Raw genomic sequence first — 21,628 nt, forward strand, 5'->3', positions numbered from 1 at the left:
ACTGTATGTTATCTAACCAGAATTTAAATAAAAACTTAAAAATTTAATTTAATTTAATTTAAAAAATTAAAACAGTATGGAGGTTCTTCAAAAAATTAAAAATAGAGGGGCACCTGGGTGGCTCAGTTCGTTAAACATCCGACTTCGGCTCAGGTCATGATGGCATGGTCCATGGGATTGAGCCCCATGTCAGGCTCTGTGCTGACAGCTTGGAGCTTTGAGCCTGCTTCAGATTCTGTGTCTCCCTCTCTCTCTGACCCTTCCCCACTCATGCTCTCTGTCTCAAAAATTAAAAAAAATAAAATTAAAAATTAAAAACAATTAAAGATAGAGTTACTACATGATCCAGTAATTCCACTACTGAATATTTATCCAAAGAAAATGAAAAAACTAATTTGAAAAGATATATGCACTCTTATTTATTACAGAATTATTTACGATAGCCAAGATAGGGAAGCAACCCAAGCATCTATCAATTGATGAACGGATAAAGATGTGGCATATATACAATGAAATAGTACTCAGTCATAAAAAAGAATGATATCTTGCCATATGTAACACCATGGATTTATCTAGAGGGTATAATTCTAAGTGAAAAAAGTCAATCAGAAAAAAGCATATAATTTCACTCATATGTGAAATTTAAGAAACAAAACAAATGAACAAAGAGAAAAAGGGACTAACCAAAACCAAAACCAACAAACAAAAAAAACCCCAGAGTGTTAACTCTAGAGAAGAAATTGATGGTACCAGAGGGGAGGTGAGTGGAGGGATGAATGACATAAAGGGGACTAAGATGGGACACCTGGGTGGCTCAGTCAGGTAAGTGTCCAACTTTGGCTCAGGTCATGATCTCACGGTTGTGATACAAGCCCTGCATCAGGCTGTATGCTGACAGCTCAGAACCTGGAGCCTGCTTCAGATTCTGTGTCTCCCTCTCTCTCTTTCCTCCTCTCACACTCTGTCTCACTCTCTCTCTCAAAAATAAATAAACATTAAAAAAATTAAAAACCAAAGGGGACTAAGAGTACACTTATGATGAGCACTGAGAATGTATAGAACTGTTGAATCATATTGTACACCTATAACTAATATAACACTGTATGTTAATTATACTTGAACAAAAATCAATCAATTATTTATGGTGAGAGGCACATGCACGATATAAAAAAAAAAACAACAACTCAGGTTGTCAGTTGCACAGCAGCCACATACGGCTAAGTGGCTACCATGTTGAATAGTGTAGATCTAGAGAAATGGAGCTTTAACTTACTAATTACTATTGATAGGGCCCAGATTCCATGAAATTACATATATACATGTTAACTTGTAGAAAAGATGGATTAGACTGTGCGTGATTTTTTCTGTCTAGCAGAACTGTAAATGATTTCCCCTGGTAAAAATGACAATACTAATAGTTGCATTTGTATCTAACTTTGTAGCTTAGTCGGCAATTTTATTCCAACATTCTCTCTTTCCATATATGCTTCCCTTAACTTTGAAATCATAGAATATTTGTTGATGCAGAAACATATTCACAGAGTATTGTTAAGTGAGAACAAGCAGGTCACAAAAGAGAATATACAGACTGGTTCTATTTTTGTGTATTTTAAAATGTATATGTTCTAGAAAAATAAGCATATAAACAAAGATGTTTACCATTATGTATGGGTGGACCTATGCATGATTTGTAAATACTTTTCTTTTTTGACTTTCATTTTTAACTTTTTTGGGGGGCGGTTATTTTATTTTATTATTTTATTTTATTTTATTTTATTTTTTTGGATCTCTACACTCATCATGGGTCATGAATTTATAACCCTGAGATCAAGAGTTGTATGCTCCACTGATCAAGCCAGCCAGGCACCCGGTCTTAATTTTTTTTTCTGTCTTCATTTTTAAATTTTATTCTTTTTCTTTTTTATTTTGAGAGAGAGAGAGAGAGAGAGCGTGTGTGGGGGAGAGGGGCAGAGAGAGAGAGAGAATCTTAAGCACACTCCACCTCAATGTGGAGCCCGATGCAAGGCTCGATCCCATGACCCTGGGATTATGACCTGAGCAGAAAACAAGAGTTGGATGTTCAACCGACTGAGCCACCCCAGTGCCCTCCAACTGTGTTTATTTTTATTTTATTTATTTATTTTTTAAATGTTTGAGAGACAAAGAGAGAGAGAGAGACAGAGCACGAGCAGGGGAGGGATAGAGAGAGGAGGAGACACAGAATCCGAAGCGGCCTCCAGGCTCTGAGCTATCAACACAGACCCCAACACGGGACTCGGACCCACGAACCGTGAGATCATGACCTGAGCCGAAGTCCGTCACTTAACCAACTGAGCCATCCAGGTGCTTCTCCAACTGTCTTCATTTTTAAAACTACAATTTACACTAAGAAAAATCTCATAAAAGCATTTTACAATTTTAACTCAGGTTAACTGCAGGAGGCCTTTTCTCACCCCTCTCTTCCCTGTTCCTATAAAAGTGCATTACTCTGAAACAGTTTAGCAACACTGGTTACCCCAGGTACTCGTCAGCTAATTCAAGTAATCCTTTTAAAAGATGATGATGGGGGCACCTGGGTGGCTCAGTCGGTTGGGCGTCCGACTTCGGCTCAGGTCATGGTCTCGAGGTCCATGAGTTCGAGACCCACATTGGGCTCTGGGCTGACAGCTCAGAGCCTGGAGCCTGATTCAGATTCTGTGTCTCCCTCTCTCTCTGACCCTCCCCCATTCATGCTCTGTCTCTCTCTGTCTCAAAAATAAATAAAACGTTAAAAAAAATAAAAAAATAAAAAATGATGATGATGGTGATGACGTTGATAAATATGTATACAAGACTGTGGTGTCTTCCACCTGTCTTTTCTAGAATTGTGATATGTTCTTTGTGCTGCTTGCTGAGATGCTGTGGTTTTTCTTTTTTTGCACTTCCCCATGAATAATACTTCGATGCGTCAAAACTGTGAATACATGGACAGTGTATTATAATAAATACATTATAAATACAACAACAAACCCAGTGCATATTTCTATCAGTGTCTGCCCCCTCCCAAGTTTTATAATTCACTGTTTAGGTTTCTTTCCGTCTAGCCTGTGAGCCCTTGAAGCAGGGGCTGTATTTTATTAACCTTTGTGATTCAATGCCCACAGTAATTCCTGGCATCTAACAGGACAGTGGGCAGGCTATAAATCTATAAGGTATGAATAAAAGAATGAGAATCCCCATGTATTCACTTATGCGTGTATGCACACACTCAACCCCTACTAAGTGCCATCCTAGGCACCAGAGATATAGCCGTAAACATTTGTGTTTTTTAAATTTTTAAAAGTGTATTTATTTTGAAAGAAAGAGAAACAGTGCATACACAAGCAGGGGAGGGGCAGAGAAAGAGAGAGAGAGAGAGAGAGAGAGAGAGAGAGAGAGAGAGAGAATCCCAAACAGGCTCCATGCCATCAGTGCAGAGCCCAATGTAGGGCTCATAAACCGTGAGATCATGACCTGAGCGGAAATCAAGAGTCAGATGCTTAACTGACTGAGCCACCCAGGTGTCCCTAGCCATGAATGTTTGTAAGTTTGGAATATAAAAGGACTGTGATTTAATTGCTTGTATATGATCAGACGATATATTTAAAAGCAGAAATCAAAAGACTTAACCAAGAAAGCAACATGAACAGACTAATTTTACATGGTGGGACCTTTGTCCTAACTAGGAAACAACTGTGTTACTCTGAAAGTGATAAGCAGTGTCCTTAATAGACTTCTTTCTCAGTGGGCTTCCGATCTGAGCTCCTTATGAAAAGCCTAAAATAAAAAGACTGCTTTTTGCTTCTTTTCTTTCTCCAAATCTCATGATTTGGGATCAGAATCACAAGTTGGAAAACCTACAGTTTGTAGCATTCTGTTTCAAGCACAGACTCTGTTGAACTACAAATAGAATCAAGTGTTTTCATCACAGCTGGGTTTCCACCTTCTCTGCAAGCTGTGGAGTCCACCTGCTGGGTAATCAGTCAATACGTGCTAGCTTTCTCTCTGTATTCCTATGGTATTAAGGAAGGCATTTCCAAAGAGAAAAATGTAACTCTGAAGTAGGGTCCCTCAATTGTAGTTATGGCAGTCTTAAGTTCATGTATCAAGACTTACTAAAGAAAAAAGATAAGACACCCCACAGATTACTGAATAATTATAATGGAGTGATTTGGTACATGAGACCTTAACCAAATGATCCAACTTTTCGTTAATGATAATGGGGCAAACTGACATCAAGTGTCTCATGATATGGTGCCATGGTTGCTGGTTATCCATTGCTGAATTTAGTGGCTTAAAATAACAATTTAGGGGATCTTAAAATTGAATACAACAAATAAACAGAAGCACTTTTCTTTTTTTTTTTTTAAATTTTTTTTTTTTAACGTTTATTTTATTTTTGAGACAGAGAGAGACAGAGCATGAACGGGGAAGGGGCAGAGAGAGAGGGAGACACAGAATCGGAAGCAGGCTCCAGGCTCCGAGCCATCAGCCCAGAGCCCGACACGGGGCTCGAACTCACAGACCATGAGATCGTGACCCGAGCCGAAGTCGGACGCTTAACCGACTGAGCCACCCAGGCGCCCCCAGAAGCACTTTTCAAATGCATAACATAGTCACATCGGGGAAGGAGGTATTAATCAAAGTAATTTTGATACCCAGAATTTGGACCACAAGCTCTCAAGGCTAAAGGGAAAATGAACTCTTAACAAATATTGCACTCTAGTAAGAAAGCTTTTTTAGCATAGGCATGAGATCACAATTCTGAAACTACTGTCTATGCATTCTAGGATTAACTGAATAAGTCAATATATTGAGAATGATGAGATCCAGATTTTCATTGTTGGAGAAGGTAGTTACAATTATGGAACTGCTGTGTTGGATTGGAACCAGAAGTATCAGTTTTAATACGTAGAGACAGCTAGAAATAGAAATGATATAGATATGTATGAATGTTATGTATGTATTCAATACACATGTGTTATATATGCATACGTATGTATATGTACATACATGTATCTATTTCCCAGCTCTGTCTGCTGAGAGGGTCTAGAAGTAATCAAATCCCAACAAAATTAAACATACCCAGAACCCAGATCTTGGTTTCTAAATAACATTCTCCACTAAAAAGAACTAGGGATCCTTGGAGAAATGGCTGATTTTAGGACTGGAGCAAGGAAAATACAGGATAAGCCTGGATCATCTTGTGCCAAAAAGTAAGGAAGTGCTCAAGACATGGTGGGGACATGTTAAAAGGTCACAGAAGCCATTTTGAAAAACTCTGGAAAAATTTGAGCATAAATGTAAATAACACTAAGGGTTATAATTTATTTTTTAGTGTTTTTTAAAGTTTTATTTTTTAGAGAGAGAGAAAGATCTCTTGCGCGAGTGGGGGAGGGGCAGAGACAGAGAATCCCAGGCAGGCTCTGCACTGTCAGTACAGAGTCTGATGCGGGGCTCAAACCCATGAACCGAGCCGTGAGACCACGAACTGAACCATAGTTGGATGCTTAACCGACTGAGGCACCCAGGTGCCCCAAGGGTTATAATTTATTGAATAAAGTAAGAATCTATGACTACACATTTAAATGAATGAACAACAACAAACCCAAGCAAATAAATAAGAGGAGAAAATCTTCCCTACTATAGCAAGGCAGATAATAAATGTAAAGGAATGATGGAAATATAAAAATCACCATTTGGCCATTTGGCCATTGTCATAATAATAACTGATGTAGGCAATGAGTCCTGGGGTGCCTGGCTGGTTCAGTGGGTAGAGCACATGACTGTTGATCTTGAGGTTGTGAGTGTGAGCCCCAGGTTGGGTGTAGAGATTACTTAAAGGTAAAATCTTAAAAAAAAAAAAATCCTCAGTGAGTCCTAAAACCAGCAGGAGAAAGTTTGGATAGTAACAGGATATTTACTGAGTATCAAGGTATCTCTTTAAACAAAATTTATTAATTAGAAAGGTGAAAGCAGTAACTTTACTCACTGGCAGATACCAGCCTGAACCAACCTCACGGGCCTCACGGTCATGCCAGCCCGAAATGCATGCTCTGAATCTAACCATGAGGAACACGAGACAAACTGCAAGTGAAGGCCATCTGCAAAATAACTGTCTTGAGTTTTTCGAAAAATGTCAGGGTCATGAAATACAAAGACTCAGAAAGTGTTCCAGATTTAAAAAGTCTAAAGAGGCAAGATAACTGAAGGCAACTGCATATCTTGGAATTTTAGAGGCTTTGTTTTCTGCTATAAAAGACATTATTAGGACAGTTGATGAAATCTTAATCTAGTATAGAGATTAGGCTATAGCATTGTATAAATGTTAATTGTTTTTTAAACTGTATATGGTTACATAAGAGAATTTCTTATTTTTATGAAATACAGACTACAGAACTCTTAGTTCAGAAACAACTATGGGAATGCAGACTGGTGCAGCCACTCTGGAAAAGAGTATGGAGGTTCCTCAAAAAATTAAAAATAGAATGACCCTACGACCCAGCAATTGCACTACTAGGCATACTCCAAGGGATACAGGTGTGCTGTTTCGAAGGGGCACATGCACCCCCATGTTTATAGCAACACTATTAACAATAGCCAAAGTATGGAAAGAGCCCAAATGTCCATCAATAGATGAATGGATAAAAAAGATGTGGTATAGGGGCGCCTGGGTGACTCAGTCGGTTGAGCTTCTGACTTTGGCTCTGGTCATGATCTCAAGGTCTGTGATTTCGAGCCCCGCATTGGGTTCTATGCTGACAGCTCAGAGCCTGGAGCCTGCTTCACATTCTGTGTCTCCCTCTCTCTCTGACCCTCCCCCCGTTCATGCTCTGTCTCTCTCTGTCTCAAAAATAAATAAACACTAAAAAAAATTAAAAATAAAAAAAAAAAAAGAAGATGTGGTATATACACATAATGGAGTGTTACTCAGCAATCAAAAAGAATGAAATCTTGCCATTTGCAACTATGTGGATGGAACTAGAAGGTATTAAACTAAGCAAAATTAGTCAGAGAAAGACAAATATCATATGACTTCACTCATATGAGGACTTTAAGAGACAAAACAGATGAACATAAGGGAAGGGAAGCAAAAATAATATAAAAACAGGGAGGGGGACAAAACAGAAGAGACTCTTAAATATGGAGAACAAACTGAGGGTTATTGGAGGGGTTGTGGGAGGGGAGATGGGCTCAATGAGTAAGGGGCATTAAGGAATCTACTCCTGAAATCATTGTTGCACTATATATGCTAACTAACTTGGATGTAAATTTTAAAAATAAATAAAAATTAAAAAAAAATGAAACAACTAGGGGAAAAAAAAAGAACAAGGGAGGGAGAGAGATAACGATAGAGTAGATCAATGATAGAGACTAAAAGAGGAATAAAGCAGATATAGCAAAGTATTAACATTTGGTGACTCTAGACTTTTTGGAATTCATTGTACTATTCCTGCAACTTTTCTGTAAGCTTAAAATCATGTCAATAAATTATATATATATATGTGTGTGTGTGTGTGTGTGTGTGTGTATATATATTATTTCTTGATTACATATAGAGAAAGAGATCTAAAACTACCTCTTGTTGTGTGAATTGACTGGGCTCAGTTCAGGAATTCTTGTTTAGGGTCTCATATGGAAGAGTCACTACATGGTCTTTGATTGTATACTGAGTTGGGAAAAAAATAGCTATAAAGGACATTTGAAGGACAACTGGGGAAATGTGAATGTGATCTATATACTAGATAATATTGCTGCATTGTTAAGTTTCTTGTATATGATAATAATATTGTGACTTTGGAGCAAAATATCCCTACTCTCAAGAGATACAGGCTAAAATGTTATATTCCAGGGGTGGCTGGCTGGCTCAGTTGGTGGAGCATGCAACTCTTGATCTTGGAGTTGTGAGTTCGAGCCCCATGTTGGATGTTAGAGATTACTTAAAAATAAAAAAATCTTAAAAAAATATAAATGAAATAAAATATTATATTTCAGGATAAAATATAATGTTTGCCTGTGCTCCTGGTTGGCTCAGTCAGTTAAGCACCTGACTCTTGATTTGGGCTCAGGTCATGATCTCACAGTTCATGGGTTCGAACCCTGCATCGGGTTCTGAGCTGACAGTGTGGAGTCTGCTTGGAATTTTCTCTCTCCCTTTCTCTCTGCCCCTCTCCTGCTTGCTTTCTCTCAATCTCAAAATAAATAAATAAACTTAAAAAAAATTAAAAAATAACATCTACAAATTATTTTCAAGTAATTTAGCAAAAATAATATGAATAAACTTAAATACACACATGTGGGGGTATTGGGAAAGAGAGAATGTGGTAAAATAATTGTCAATCTTGGTGAGTGGTATAGGGCATTTATTTTACTATTTCAAATTTTTCTGTAGATAAAAAACTTCTCAAAATAAAGAGTTAGAGATACAAATAAAACAAAAGCATATCTTGAAAACATTTGCCCCCTCTATTACTGTACTTATTTATGTGATCCATACATATCTCATAGAATGTCAGAATTCATCCAGTCCAATGTTTATCAAGCTATGAGCTGCAATTTAATCTTTGGTCATAAATAGCAGGCCACTGGCCAGGATTTCTTTGAATGGAATAGAATGTCATAGAAAAAAAAGTTATCGGTGGGCCTCATCACTTACTAAGAGAAGTCAGTTTAGGGGCACCTGGGTGATTCCACTGGTTAAGAGTCCAAATCTTGATTTCAACTCATGTCTTGATCTCGGGGTCAAGAGCTCAAGCCCCACATTGGGCTCCGTGTGGAGCATACTTAAAAAAAAGAGGAAGAAGAAGAAGAAGGAGAAGGAGAAGGAGAAGAAGAGGAAGAAAAATTTAAAAAAGAGAGAGGTCGGTTTGGGGAAACTTTTCTTTGAATCACATATATGCGTATGCATGCATGTGTGTGCTAAGTTCCAATGAAAAAATGTATTTCTTACTGTTGGTGGTACTCAAAAATGATTTGAAAAACACAGCTGCTCAGGATCTTGGGATAATGACAGTTCACTTCAAGGCTAGGTATTTTGTTCTTTATCAGGGCATTTTAAAATATTATTTTAAATATTATTTTAAATATTTAATATTTTAAATATTATCTTTTTAAATATTATTATTATTATTTTATTGTTATTATTATTGTTGTTCAAATGTCCAAAATTTCAGAGATACAATTAAATGAGCCTATGTGTAGCACATGAGTAGAGTAGCACAAGAATTAAAGAATTACATATTACATACTCAAGAAGCAGATACTAGTACATTTAATAATCTAATACATGATAAAGGAGGCATTATAAATCAATGGTAGAGACATGAATCCAATAAGTTGTTTGGGCACATTTAGTCAATTCTTTGGTTTAAAAAATATTTTACAGCTTTACTCCACACCCTACAAAATGTATTTTTTAAAAATAACCAGAATACAGTTCAGGTGAATTTGCATCCCAAACCTATAGTCACATTATTCCTTTTTCTATATTGAGATATAATTGACATATGACAGTATATTAGTTTCAGGCCTACAACATAATGATTTGATATTTGTATATATCATTTATCTACTCATTGGCATTTATTCAAAAATTAATTGTGTCATATTTCTTGTTCTTAGTATGGTGGCACCATAATTCATTGAGATACTAAGTTGAAAATCGTTCTTATAACCCCCCTTCCCCAAGGGCCTTTGCACCAAGCAGGCATTAGGGACCAGGAACCCTGAGCAGAAAGCAGAAATGGTCTTTGTGGCAACATGGATGGACCTAGAGGGTATTATGTTAAGTGAAGTAAGTCAGACAGACAAAGACAAATACCATATGATTTAGCTTATTTGTGGAATATAAGGAACAAAATAAATGAACAAAGAAAACAAACAAACAAACCCCATAATACTCTTAAATACAGAGAACAAACTAGTGGTTGCCAGAGGGGAGGTGGGTGGAGGGAGATGGCAAAATAGATGAAGAGGATTAAGAGATACAAATTTGCAGTTATAAAACAAGTCACAAAGGTGAAAAGTATAGCATAGGGAATATAGTTAATAATATTATAATAACACTGTTTGGTGATAGATGGTGACCATACTTATTATGGCAAGCACTGAATAACGTATAAAAGTGTTGAATCAGTGGCGCTTGGGTGGCTCAGTTAAGTGTCCAACTCTTGATTTTAGCTCAGGTCATGATCCCAGGGTCATGGGATCAAGCCCTCTGTCTGGCTCCACACTGAGTGTGGAACCTGCTCAAGATTCTCTCTCTTCCCCTCTGCCTCTCTCCCCTGCTCCCTCCCCTGCTCTCTCTCTCTCTCTCTCTCATACATACATATATATATACATACACGTACATATGTATGTATATATACAGAATTGTTGAATCAATATGCTGTATGCATGAGACTAATGTAACATTATATGTTAATTATACTTCAATTATACTTCAAAAAAGCTGAAATGGTTTAAGGGCAACTTTTCCAAGTATTTTTTTTTTTAACTCCAAGTTCCTTAAGGGAAGTATGCTGATTTGAGAGAGGCCAACTGCATAGACTCCATCAACGGTTTTCTTTGAATTAATTTTATTTGAACTCATTTTACATATTGCAGATAAAAGATTCTTTACCTTTAAAGTGAAGAGATTGGACTAACCCGGGGTTCTCAACCTGGGGTTTAGCAGATCAGTGAATCTGAGAGAAAAACATTTCCTCTTCATTTTCAGTGATTTCTAACAAAAGTGTCTCCTTCAACTACAAATGTTAAGTATCAAACCACAGTCCTGTTAGCAGGTCCTGTGACTTGTCACCAATAGAAATCACAAATACATTTATATCACATGACTGCTGCAGATATCAAAATATTGTTTATGCTCATTGCTACTTCAAAATCATGGTAGTTATTGGACTGCTGTTAGATCTTGTATTCAGTAGATTAAATGAAGAAGTACATATAGCAATATTCCTATGTCTGATGTTTTATGCATTCAAAAACATTATTATGGGGTTCCTGGCTGGCTTGGTCAGTGGAGCATGTGACTCTTGATCTCGGGTTATAAGTTCGAGTCCCACAATGGGTGTAGAGATTACTTAGAAATAAAATCTTTTTTTATTTTTTTAAAAAAGCATTATTCTAGAAGCCAGATCAAAAGGGCCCCTGGGTCAAAAAAGTAGTTAGAGCCTCTGAACTGGATACTCTGGTTTTCAATGTTCACATTGGTATGTACACATGATCTCTATCTGTCCCTCTGGGAAAATGGCCCATAACTTAGATAAATATCTCTGTGACAAGGTTACACTGACATTTTCATCATTCCATATCTCATACCAAATGCAACCTAGTCCACAAGACAAAATGCCCAAGACTTTAAACTCAACCTTCCACGCAAACCTTTCTATTCAATTATTCTCTAACAATTTCACAGCAAAGTGTAGGAAAACAGCATCAGAAACGGAACCAGAAACCTATGTCTTCTAGTTCTGCTGCCTGATCCTGGGAAAGTCATGTAACTTCTCTAAACTTCGTCTATAAACACATTAAGATAATCTGCATCCCTGCCTCCTACTCTGCTCTGGTAGCTGCTGTCGGGGCTCTGTGGACTGCCCTTGGCTTTCATTAAAGGTATTTATATTTGTAAAATAAATAAATAAAGAGGGCACCTGGGTAGCTCAGTCAGTTGAGTGTTCAACTCTTGATTTTGGCTCATGTGTTGATCCTGGGGTCCTGGGATTGAGCTTCACATCAGGTTCTGAACTGAGCATGGAGCCTGCTTGAGATTGTCTCTCTCTCTCTCTCTCTCTCTCTCTCTCTCTCTCTTTTTCAACCTCTGCCCCTCTCCCCTGTGCTTCTCTTAAATAAATAAATAAATAAATAAATAAATAAATAAATGCTAAACACATCAAAATAATCTGTAAAATCTATAAGTTCCTTTTCCTGTTGTAAAATTCTATACTTCTGAAATTGTGTATTTTTTTGCTAGGTGTGTTCTTTGGGATTCAGTTCTTAGTATTCTAAAGTCTACTTGTTTGTTTGTTTGTTTGTTTATTTATTTAGAGAGAGACAGAGAGTGAGCATATGGTGGGGGGGTTGCAGAGACAGAAAGAGAGAAAGAGAATTGCAAGCAGGCTTTGCACTGTCAGTGAGGAGCCCAATGTGGGGCTCAAACTCATGAACTGTGAGATCATGATCTGAGCCCAAATCAAGAGTCAGACACTTAACTGACTGAGCCACCCAGGTGCCCCCCAATTTTTTTTACAGTTTATTTACTTATTTTGAGAGAGTTCTTAGTATTCTATCTTTAATTAATTCATTAACTTCAGTTATTGAGATGGGAATAACTAAGTAACTAAGCCAGAGGATCCTGGAAAAATTTTCCAATGAGTCATACTTAAGCTAGGTTTTGAAGGCTGAGTATGAGTCCATTAAGTAAGGACAGGACAAGAACACTCCAGGTAGAGAGGACACTGACAAGGCCCAGTGTGCTCAGACCCAGCATATTAAGGGGCTTGATAGGAGTTTGAAAGGGGACCAGATCTGTACTGAGTCTGGGCTCCTTGGCTTATAAGAAAAGGGAGAAAGTGTACAAACAGGTTGAAGTGACATGGTCAAGCTTGTTTTGGATAAATAGGCCTAAGAGCAATGTGAAACATGAGAAAGACCAGTTAGAGGGGCACCTGTGTGGCTCAATCGGTTAAGCATCCGATTCTTGATTTCGGCTTAGGTCATGATCCTGGGGTCACGAGATGGAGCCCTGCATTGGGCTCCAGCTGAGCCTGGAGCCTGTTTAAGACTCTCTCTCTCTCTCTCTCTCTCTCTCTCTCTCTCTCTCTCTTTCTCTCTCTCTCTCTCTCCCCCTCTGCCCTCTCCCCTGCTTATGCTCTCACTCTCTCTCTCTCAAATTAAAAAACAAACAAACACACACACACACACACACACACAAAACTGAATTAAAGATCAGTTAGGAAGGAGGATACTGCAACATTTGAAGTGAGAGATAATGGAGACCCAAATCAAAACATCTCATGCAATGAGAATAGCAAAATGAATAAAAAGAATGGAAGTAGATTATCTCTATAAGAAACTGTGTGTGATGATGAAGGAGGAATCAAGGGTGACCCTAGTTTCTAGTGAGGACAACTGAGTGCAGAGTGGTATTGAAGGGAGCAATTATTAACCAGAATAGGGAACACAAAGAAGAAGAAAAGGCTCTCTGGGGAGGAAAGCTAAGATTTGTGATGTTGAATTTGAGGAGCCTATTTGACCTCCAGAGAGAAAGTCTGGCCAGCCCTTGGAAATAAGGGCATGGAATTCTGGAGAAAGATATCTCTGGAGATACAGAATTATAAAAATCACAAGAGGTGGCTGAAGCCATTTAATCAGCTTCCCCACCACCACCAATAGTACCACCACCTGGTGGTCCCTCTGCAGTGCTGCACCTCACCAATCCCCTTGAAGCCTGACTCCTAAGCTTGCTATTAAGGCTCACAACAACAGCTTCCTCCTCACCCTCACCTCTCCCACTAACCTTTGTTACTCCATAACACATCTCTGTGTTAGGACACAGGCAAGATTGCTGTAGCAAAGGAACTCCAAAGTACAATAGCTATAGATTACAGGAGTTTCTTTCTTTCTTATATAACAGTTCAGGGCCTGTAGGGCAGCTCTGTTCCATAAAGATATATAGGAACATAGACTGATAGTGAGGTCTGACATTCTTGGCATGCCTCTTAGGACCCAAGGGATTGTTCCAATCATTGCCATTTCCCAATTGGTGTGGGAAAAATCAGGGCAAGAAGCGTCATCTTTTTTGTTTATTTATTTTTTAAGTAATCTCTACCCCTAACATGGGGCTCGAACTCACAACCCTGAGAGTCGCATGCTCTAATGGCTGAACCAGCCAGGCACCCCAAGAAAACTTCATCTTTTAAAAAAAATGTTGATTTATTTATTTATTTTGAGAGAGTTAGAGAGTGCACGCATGCTGGGAAGGGCAGAAGAGAGACACAGAATCCCAAGCAAGCTCGGCGCTTAGCTCAGAGCCCGACTGGGGGCTGAATCTAATGACCGCAGATTTTGACCACAAGGTCATGACCTGAGCTGGTATCAAGAGTTGGAAGCTTAACCGACTGAGTCACCCAGGCACCCCAAAGCTTCATCTTTAATAAAGATAAATACACATTGGGGTTCCTGGGTGGCTCAGTTGGTTAAGCGCTCGACTTCGGCTCAGGTCATGATCTCACAGTTCGTGGGTTTGAGCCCCACATCAGGATCTGTGCTGACAGCTCAGAGCCTGGAGCCTGCTTGGGATTCTGTGTCTCCCTCTCTCTATGGTACTCCACCACTCACGCTCTGTTTCCCTTTCTCTCAAAAATAAATAAACATTAAAAAATTTAAAAAAAAGATAAATACACATTACTTGAGCTCACTCACATCCCATTCATCTAAACTCAGTCACACGACCACACACCTACCTTCAAGGGAGACTGAGAAATGTAGTATCTTGGTGGGCAGCCATGTGATGAGCTCACGCTCACAGGGGCTCTGTAACTAAAATGTAGAAAGGGATAATGGACACAGGGAACAATTAGCAAACTTTGACATTTCTAAAGCCCTGGCCATCTAAATAAATACCCATGCATACCTTTATTTACACACATAGAATACATTAATCTCTCCCCTCAGGAGACAACCCAAAGTGCAATCCAGGGGCACCTAGACACTTTTCCTGTCTTGTGTTCCATTTTCTTTTCTTCCTTGACTTCTTTTGGACTGATAATTTTATTCTTAATTTTTTTTAATGTTTATTTATTTTTGAGAGAGAGAGAGAGCATGAACAGGGGAGGAGCAAAGAGAAAGGGAGACACAGAATCCAAAGCGGGCTCCAGGCTCTGAGTTGTCAGCACAGACCCTGACGGGGGACTCGAACTCACAGGTCATGAGATCATGACCTAAGCCAAAGTCAGACGCTTAACTGACTGAGCCACCCAGGTGCCCATGGATTGGTAATTTTCATCATTCAATTTTAAAGTCTCTTTTAGTTTAGATATCCTCGACTTTTCTTCTATTTTTTTGGTGGTTATCCTAGTTATAGCATGTACCCTTCACTTATAAATATCTAATGCTAAGTGATATCTTTCCTCCCCTCTAAATGTGAGAAATTTAGAATATTTAACCCCCTCCTAAACTTTTATGCTATTATTGTCATGCATTTTAAATATCTATTTCCACAGGACATCATAATAACAGTTTCATAGTCAATGTTCATTTAAACTTACCCATGTTTTGCTGTTAATTTTTTCTAGTGGTTCTTGCTCATGGTTTTTTATCTCTTATTAAGACTTAGTTATCTTTGACTATGTGCTAGAAAAATTATTTGTAGAAAAACTGATGCCCAGTTTGATGTTTCTTCTAGAGAGAATGGCCATTTGCTTTTTCCAGGATCACTTTAGTTCAAGTTCAAGATTTGAGATTTTCTTAGCAAGCCACTTCCAGTTCACCCTTACTCGTAGGGGACTGTGTGCATGTGGAACAGGGTGTGGTTTATCAGGTGTCCACGTTTGTCAGGTCCTGATCTGACTTTTGTCTCCCTAATCCCATAAGTTTGCCTAACAGACAGCTCACCCTCTCAAATGTCTCTTCAGGATCAGCTAATGACCCTAAGGTAAACATGTTTGAAAATGGCCAGGCTCACCCCTCTGCATTTCCATTTTCTTCCAGATCTCATCCTAGTAATTTGTGAATGTTTTGTTAGCTTTTTTATTTTATTTTTTATTTTTAAAAGTTTACATCCAAATTAGTTAGCATATAGTGCAACAATGATTTCAGGAGTAGATTCCTTAGTGCCCCTTACCCATTTAGCCCATCCCCCCCCCCCACAACCCCTCCAGTAACCCTGTTTGTTCTCCATATTTAAGAGTCTCTTATGTTTTTGTCCCCCTCCCTGTTTTTATATTATTTTTGCTTCCCTTCCCTTGTGTTCATCTGTCTCTTAAATTCCTCATATGGGTAAAGTCATATGATATTTGTCTTTCTCTGACTAATTTCACTTAGCATAATATCCTCCAGTTCCATCCACGTAGTTGCAAATGGCAAGACTTCATTCTTTTTGATTGCTGAGTAATACTCCATTATATATATATACCACATCTTCTTTATCCATTCATCCATCGATGGACATTTGGGCTCTTTCCATACTTTGGCTATTGTGGATAGTGCTGCTCTAAACATGGGGGTGCATGTGTCCCTTCGAAACAGCACACCTGTATCCCTTGGATAAATACCCAGTAGTGCCATTGCTGGGTCGTAGGGTAGTTCTATTTTTAGTTTTTTGAGGAACCTCCATACTGTTTTCCAGAGTGGCTGCACCAGCTTGCATTCCCATTTTGTTAGCTTTTTGATGCTTCTAAGAAGATTTTTAGTAAATTATGTTCAGCAGGAAGGGTGATCAGAATTAGCTAGTGTGCCACTACTGAAATTGGAAGTATTACTTCTTCAGAGTTCCTAGAACATTTCTCAAGATGGGGGTCCATGGACCAGGTGCATCAAAATCACATTATGCTTCTTAAAAATTGGGATTACAGGGCTGCCATCTCAACTTCATTCAGAACCTATGGCACCAAAACCCAGAAGTCTGCCCTTTTGGAAAGTTCTCAGGCTCTATTTATTAAGACTTAAGTTTGAGAAATCTTGCCCCAAAGCTCAGCACAACACTCTTAATAATAGGCATTCAAGGAATTTGACTTGATTTTTGTTTTAAGGTCATGTAGATCAGAAGAAAGCCAAATACATGACTCAGTCAGAATTTGGTTAATGCTTACATCTCCCATCTCCTCACCATTTGAAAAAATCCTCAAGACAGGATGATCCTAAGAAGGAATTCTCAAGAACCAAGACCCTATCTAGAGTCAAAGTCTAATCCTGTCACATTCACTTGTCTCAGGAGTAGCATTCATTTTGATCAGTCATGGATGGCAGGTACTTGAATGTGCTTGTTAGTCACTAAGGCAAGGTTTGGGAAAGAAATTAAGGTTACCTTAAAGATATCTTGACCCCCAAATCTACTGGTGAATCCATTTACGAACTAGCCTCAAAAAAGAAACCCAAAAAACCCAACCTGTTTTTTTAAGGCTATTTTATAATTGGATATCAATTATAAATATTAAGATATCTCCCCCAATATTATTTGGCTAAATAAGAAGTTAACACCATGTTGGTCTTCAACATTATTTTGAAATTTTACTGGTCCAAAAAATCTGTAGATCTTGAAATCACTGACTTACAGCTCCTCAAGCCACTCCAGTTTCCAGTAATCAAGAAAGCCCTTGGCCTGCTTGTTAATGTTTCTGCAAATAGCAGGCAAATCTGCATTCCACACTGTCAGGAACATGATTAATTATCTATTTGGATTAGCCAACAAAATCCATGTTCCTGTGTTTGTGACACGCTTACTTAAATTTCTTAGCTTTGGTCATTCTTTTGAGTTACAATGCTTTTTGAAATGTTTGTCTTTGCTTTCCTGCAGGACAAAAAGGAAAAAAAAAAGAAAAAAAAAAAACCAAACCAACCAAACAAAACCCAATGCCGACCAGTTGCTGACAGACATTTAAAGATTTCTCATTGCTGCACCAACATGTGGTCTTAGGTTTCTTCAACCTTTAAAGGAAAAGCTTTGAATGAGTTCTTGTGTTTTCCACAGCTGAATAACCTTAATATGGAAACGTGCTCATGTTACACACCATAGACATCAATAGAAAGTTTCAGAAAATTTGAGCTTTTTAATCAGATGATCTAGTGCTCTACTCAGAAAATAAAATTCCATGGGGAAACTGCTAGTCAAGATAGACTTTGTTCTTTTATAATCTTCATTTTCTTTCATTGGTCTGTAATCAAGAGGATACTTCAATAACCATCTGAATGGGGAGGATGGGATTAAAAATGAGCGGTTATGAACTTTTTAAAAACCAGATCTGTTTTGGAAACTACTTTCAGTTGGAGAGTGGTTTATATGTGAACTGTGCTAAAATCCTTAAAGGTAAGCCAACTCTGAATATGCATTACTGATGAAATCATGTTTGTCACTGTGGTAAACTAATAGGATAGCATATGTTAAGTGGGCTGTGGTAACTTATGTAACCTATCGTTTAAAAATCATCACATGCCCTTATGGTTTCATTTAACCTGATTAATCTGCTTTGGTAATGGAATCATTTATACCCAGTTAGATATATCTAGATTATGATGCTAAGGAAAGGGTAATTTGTGAGTAATAAGATATCTCTAAAATCTGTAGGTTGGGGGCAACATCACCATTTTAGGTTTTTAAAGATACCTATTCATTTGTGTCTCTAAGGCCAAAAACTGGCCTTGCTTTAAGCCACATGTTTTATTTCTGTAGACTCTTTATAAATCCATTCGTGGCTCTTTATTTCATCAGCTTCCACCATACTGAGTTTGTATCTGTTAAGGTGGGTGGAGTGTATGCAACACTTGATAATGTGAAGAAAAATTACCCAACACTTGGAACAAAAGCAAAAGGATGACTGCTTGTCCTTTGAATGTTGGACTAAAGCTTTATTTCAAGGTCTTTATCTAATAGGCCCACCCAAGGATTATTTAGTTCTTCAGAGGAATGCACTGTTGCTTGATTAAAGCTCAGACATGTTAACTTGTAGATTTTTGTCCAGGAGAGATGCAAAAGATTTCTGTGCAGAATTTCTGGTTTTATGGTCCTATTTTGCTTCTAATTTAGCAAACTTATTTTAGCATGCTTTCCCTTTTTGAACATATAAATCTCTGTCTTTCAAATTCTCCTTTGTCCCAGATTTATCATCCTCCTTCTTTCTTCATTAATGCATAAAACCTGTGACACGTAATCATCCTATATTTTCATTACTGTCATGTTTTTCAAAGTTAAACTTTGTCTCTATGAAGAAAAGGAGATGAATCTCACCAGCCTTTCAAGAAAATGAATCTCCTTTCTTTAGTTCATGCAATTTCACCTCTCTGGGGAACATATTTTATAGGAATTATGTCAATGCATTTTGATTCCCCCCTTTAAATCCTATTTCTTGTTAGCCTTCTGATAGAGTCATCAAGCTTACTGTCCCAAGAAAGAAAGGACAGACAGGTGCTGCTCATAACAGAGAGGCCATTCATCCGCTTTGAATTTCAAAGCTGATTTTCTTCACTTTTTTTTAGTAAGACAATGTACATAAAACCCAAGCTTTTTGGAGAAAGGGATTTCCAAATGACAAAGCTTCCTTTTTAATACATAGGGCCTGAGTGTAGAATGGAAGGGAGACACTCCAGGCTGTAAAGAATGAAGGGAAAAGCAATTCTGGGTCAGTTATAGCGGAAAAGGGGAGTAGAGTCTGGGAGGGAAGTCACAAGACACAACTGTCCCGATCTCCCAGGTTAAAGTACTAGGGCAGAAAGTAGGTTAGCTAGGTTGCTGGGAAAGCAGAAGACAGAAGGGGTGAGGTCTGGATTGTGCTTTTCTTTGGGAGGATTAACATCTGCCCTTTGCCATTTTGAGGTCATGAAAGCCACACTCCCTCTCACACCTGGATGTCTTCTTGGAGAGGAGCTTAGGGAGGGGTAGAAATCTTAGAGGTTGAGTTCTTAACAGAGTTATCCAAGTAGAGACTGTTCACCTACAAAAACATTTTAAATTATAGGATTGAATTGAGGTTAATAAATTGGACTTGGGGGGTGCCTGGGTGGCTCAGTCAGTTAAGCATCTGACTTTGGCTCAGGTCATGAGCCATTTGTGTGAGTTAGAGCCCCGCGTTGGGCTCTGTGCTGACAGCTTAGAGCCTGGAGCCTGCTTCAGATTCTGTGCCTCCTCTCTACCCCTCCTATGCTCATGCTCCCTCTCTCTCTCAAAAATAAAAAAAACATTAAAAAATAATAAAAAATAAATTGAACTTGATCTTGTCCCTCCTCCCAGCTTCCACCTAGAATATGGAAGCTTGTTAAGTTAGATCAGAGCAGACTTACATAAGAAAGCTACATTTTTAGCCAAGCTAAGGATATTATGAGCAAATTTGAAAGGTTGTGTCAGGGAGGAAAAATTTCTTCTGCCCTTCAAGATCCTTCTAGCTGGACTAAGAATCAAATTGACACGAGACAGATTGAATTTTTTTTTTTTTTACATAAGGTCCACACCCAGTGTCGGGCTTGAACTCATGACCCCAAGATCAAGAGTCACATGCTACACTGACTGAGCCAGCCAGGTGCCCTGACATGAGACAGATTAACAGGAATAAATCAAATTTAACTCCATAGGTATGGGGGAATCCACAGACATGGAAATTCCAAAGATAGTCAAGCAACATGAGGCTATATGAGCTCAGGAGCAGGGTAGGGGTCTGAGGATACAAAGGGGGAGAAAAACTTATTAACAGAAAGGTGAGAGGAGTTTTGTTTTGCAAAAAAAACAAAGTTGTCTTATTATGTGGATAAGTTTCTTAGGTAGAGAGGAATCTCTGTAAATAGCTGTCTTTCTGGTACCAGCAGGCAGTTGAGAGGGGATAAAGAGTTTTTCCTTACCCTGCTGGGTTTTGATTGCTTTTGACTCGAAATAATGTTCATGCCAGAGTGGGCCATCTTGGAGCGTACTGCCCTTGGCCCCTGTAGTTCCCTCCTCTGACACTTCCCTTAAGCTTCACGTATAAAAGTTGAGCAGGTAGATCATTCTGTCTTGGTGGACCAGTCCTTGCAATAAGTCAGTTCAGTTAGACCCATTTCAGGAGACAGTGATGCAGCTGTGTTCTCAAATTTGGGCCTATGGTTTAAGCAATCAGGTTTTAAATAAGAGGCATTTCTATGGAAACAAAAGAAAAAAAATGGTTAATGATTGGATCAAATTATAAACCAGTTTGTGAGTTCTGAGGGTATCCAGTTGAGATTTCTAGATGTCAAGCCTGAATCATCTGTGGATAGAGTGACAGCAGGTGGTGGCAGTCTGATAGATTTTCTCGGTTTATAGTTCAAGTGTTTGTAGTGATCTTTTTTCATTTTTCTTTTTTTTTTTAAAGAGAAGTTTATTTGACATTCTTTCTGTTAGAATTACATACTTATGGAAACCTAATTTCTTTCTTTCTTTCTTTCTGCCTTCCTTTCTTTTTTTTTAGGTAAGCTCTATACTGAATGTGGGACTTGAACTCACCACCCTGACATCAAAACTCCTTTGTTTCACTGACTGAGCCAGCCAGGTGGCCTGTGGTGATCTTTGTGAAAGGCCCACAGAGCAACAGGCATAAAGGTTGTCTGTATGGGAGCTACTGTGGAGATTTCTCTGAAGTTTACATTAAGTCATTCCTATTTAGTTCGCAGGGCTTCAGGAGAAAGGATAGTCTTAGTTCTCAAATGTATCCAACTCAGAAAGATGGGAAAAGACTCAGAAATGTTACTTTGGAGGACGGTAGCCAGGCATTGGAAAAAACTAGAAGAAATCAGGATCTGGTCTAGTTTATAAGAAACAGTATTAGAATCTAATATTTACTTGGTGTCTTATTGAAACATATTTTCTCTCTATAATCACCCTCATTCTACCAAAGATAGCCTAATTAATACTAATCTATTTGCTAAATAAGTCTAGTTTCAAAACACCTTGGCC

General features: G+C 38.4%; 1 protein-coding gene across 12 annotated transcripts in view; it reads right to left on the bottom strand.

Annotated features, from left to right (window-relative positions):
* Nucleotides 1-21,628, bottom strand: part of MBTPS2 (membrane bound transcription factor peptidase, site 2) — a 100,667-nt gene that overhangs the window by 13,588 nt on the left and 65,451 nt on the right. For 8 of the 12 annotated variants that reach the window (XM_053891759.1, XM_019433532.2, XM_053891757.1 and 5 more), the window contains 3 exons: nucleotides 20,560-20,794; nucleotides 14,481-14,556; nucleotides 8,675-8,801 (listed from right to left, as the gene is read on the bottom strand). The gene's annotated coding sequence lies outside the window, so the exon portion shown is untranslated. The remainder of the gene's footprint in view (nucleotides 1-8,674; nucleotides 8,802-14,480; nucleotides 14,557-20,559; nucleotides 20,795-21,628) is intronic. The other 4 variants (XM_053891755.1, XM_019433530.2, XM_019433531.2 and 1 more) reach the window with 4 other exon arrangements.

Source organism: Panthera pardus, unplaced genomic scaffold (genome assembly GCF_024362965.1).
Source record: "Panthera pardus isolate Hobbes unplaced genomic scaffold, ASM2436296v1 HiC_scaffold_27, whole genome shotgun sequence".
NCBI lineage: Eukaryota > Metazoa > Chordata > Mammalia > Carnivora > Felidae > Panthera > Panthera pardus.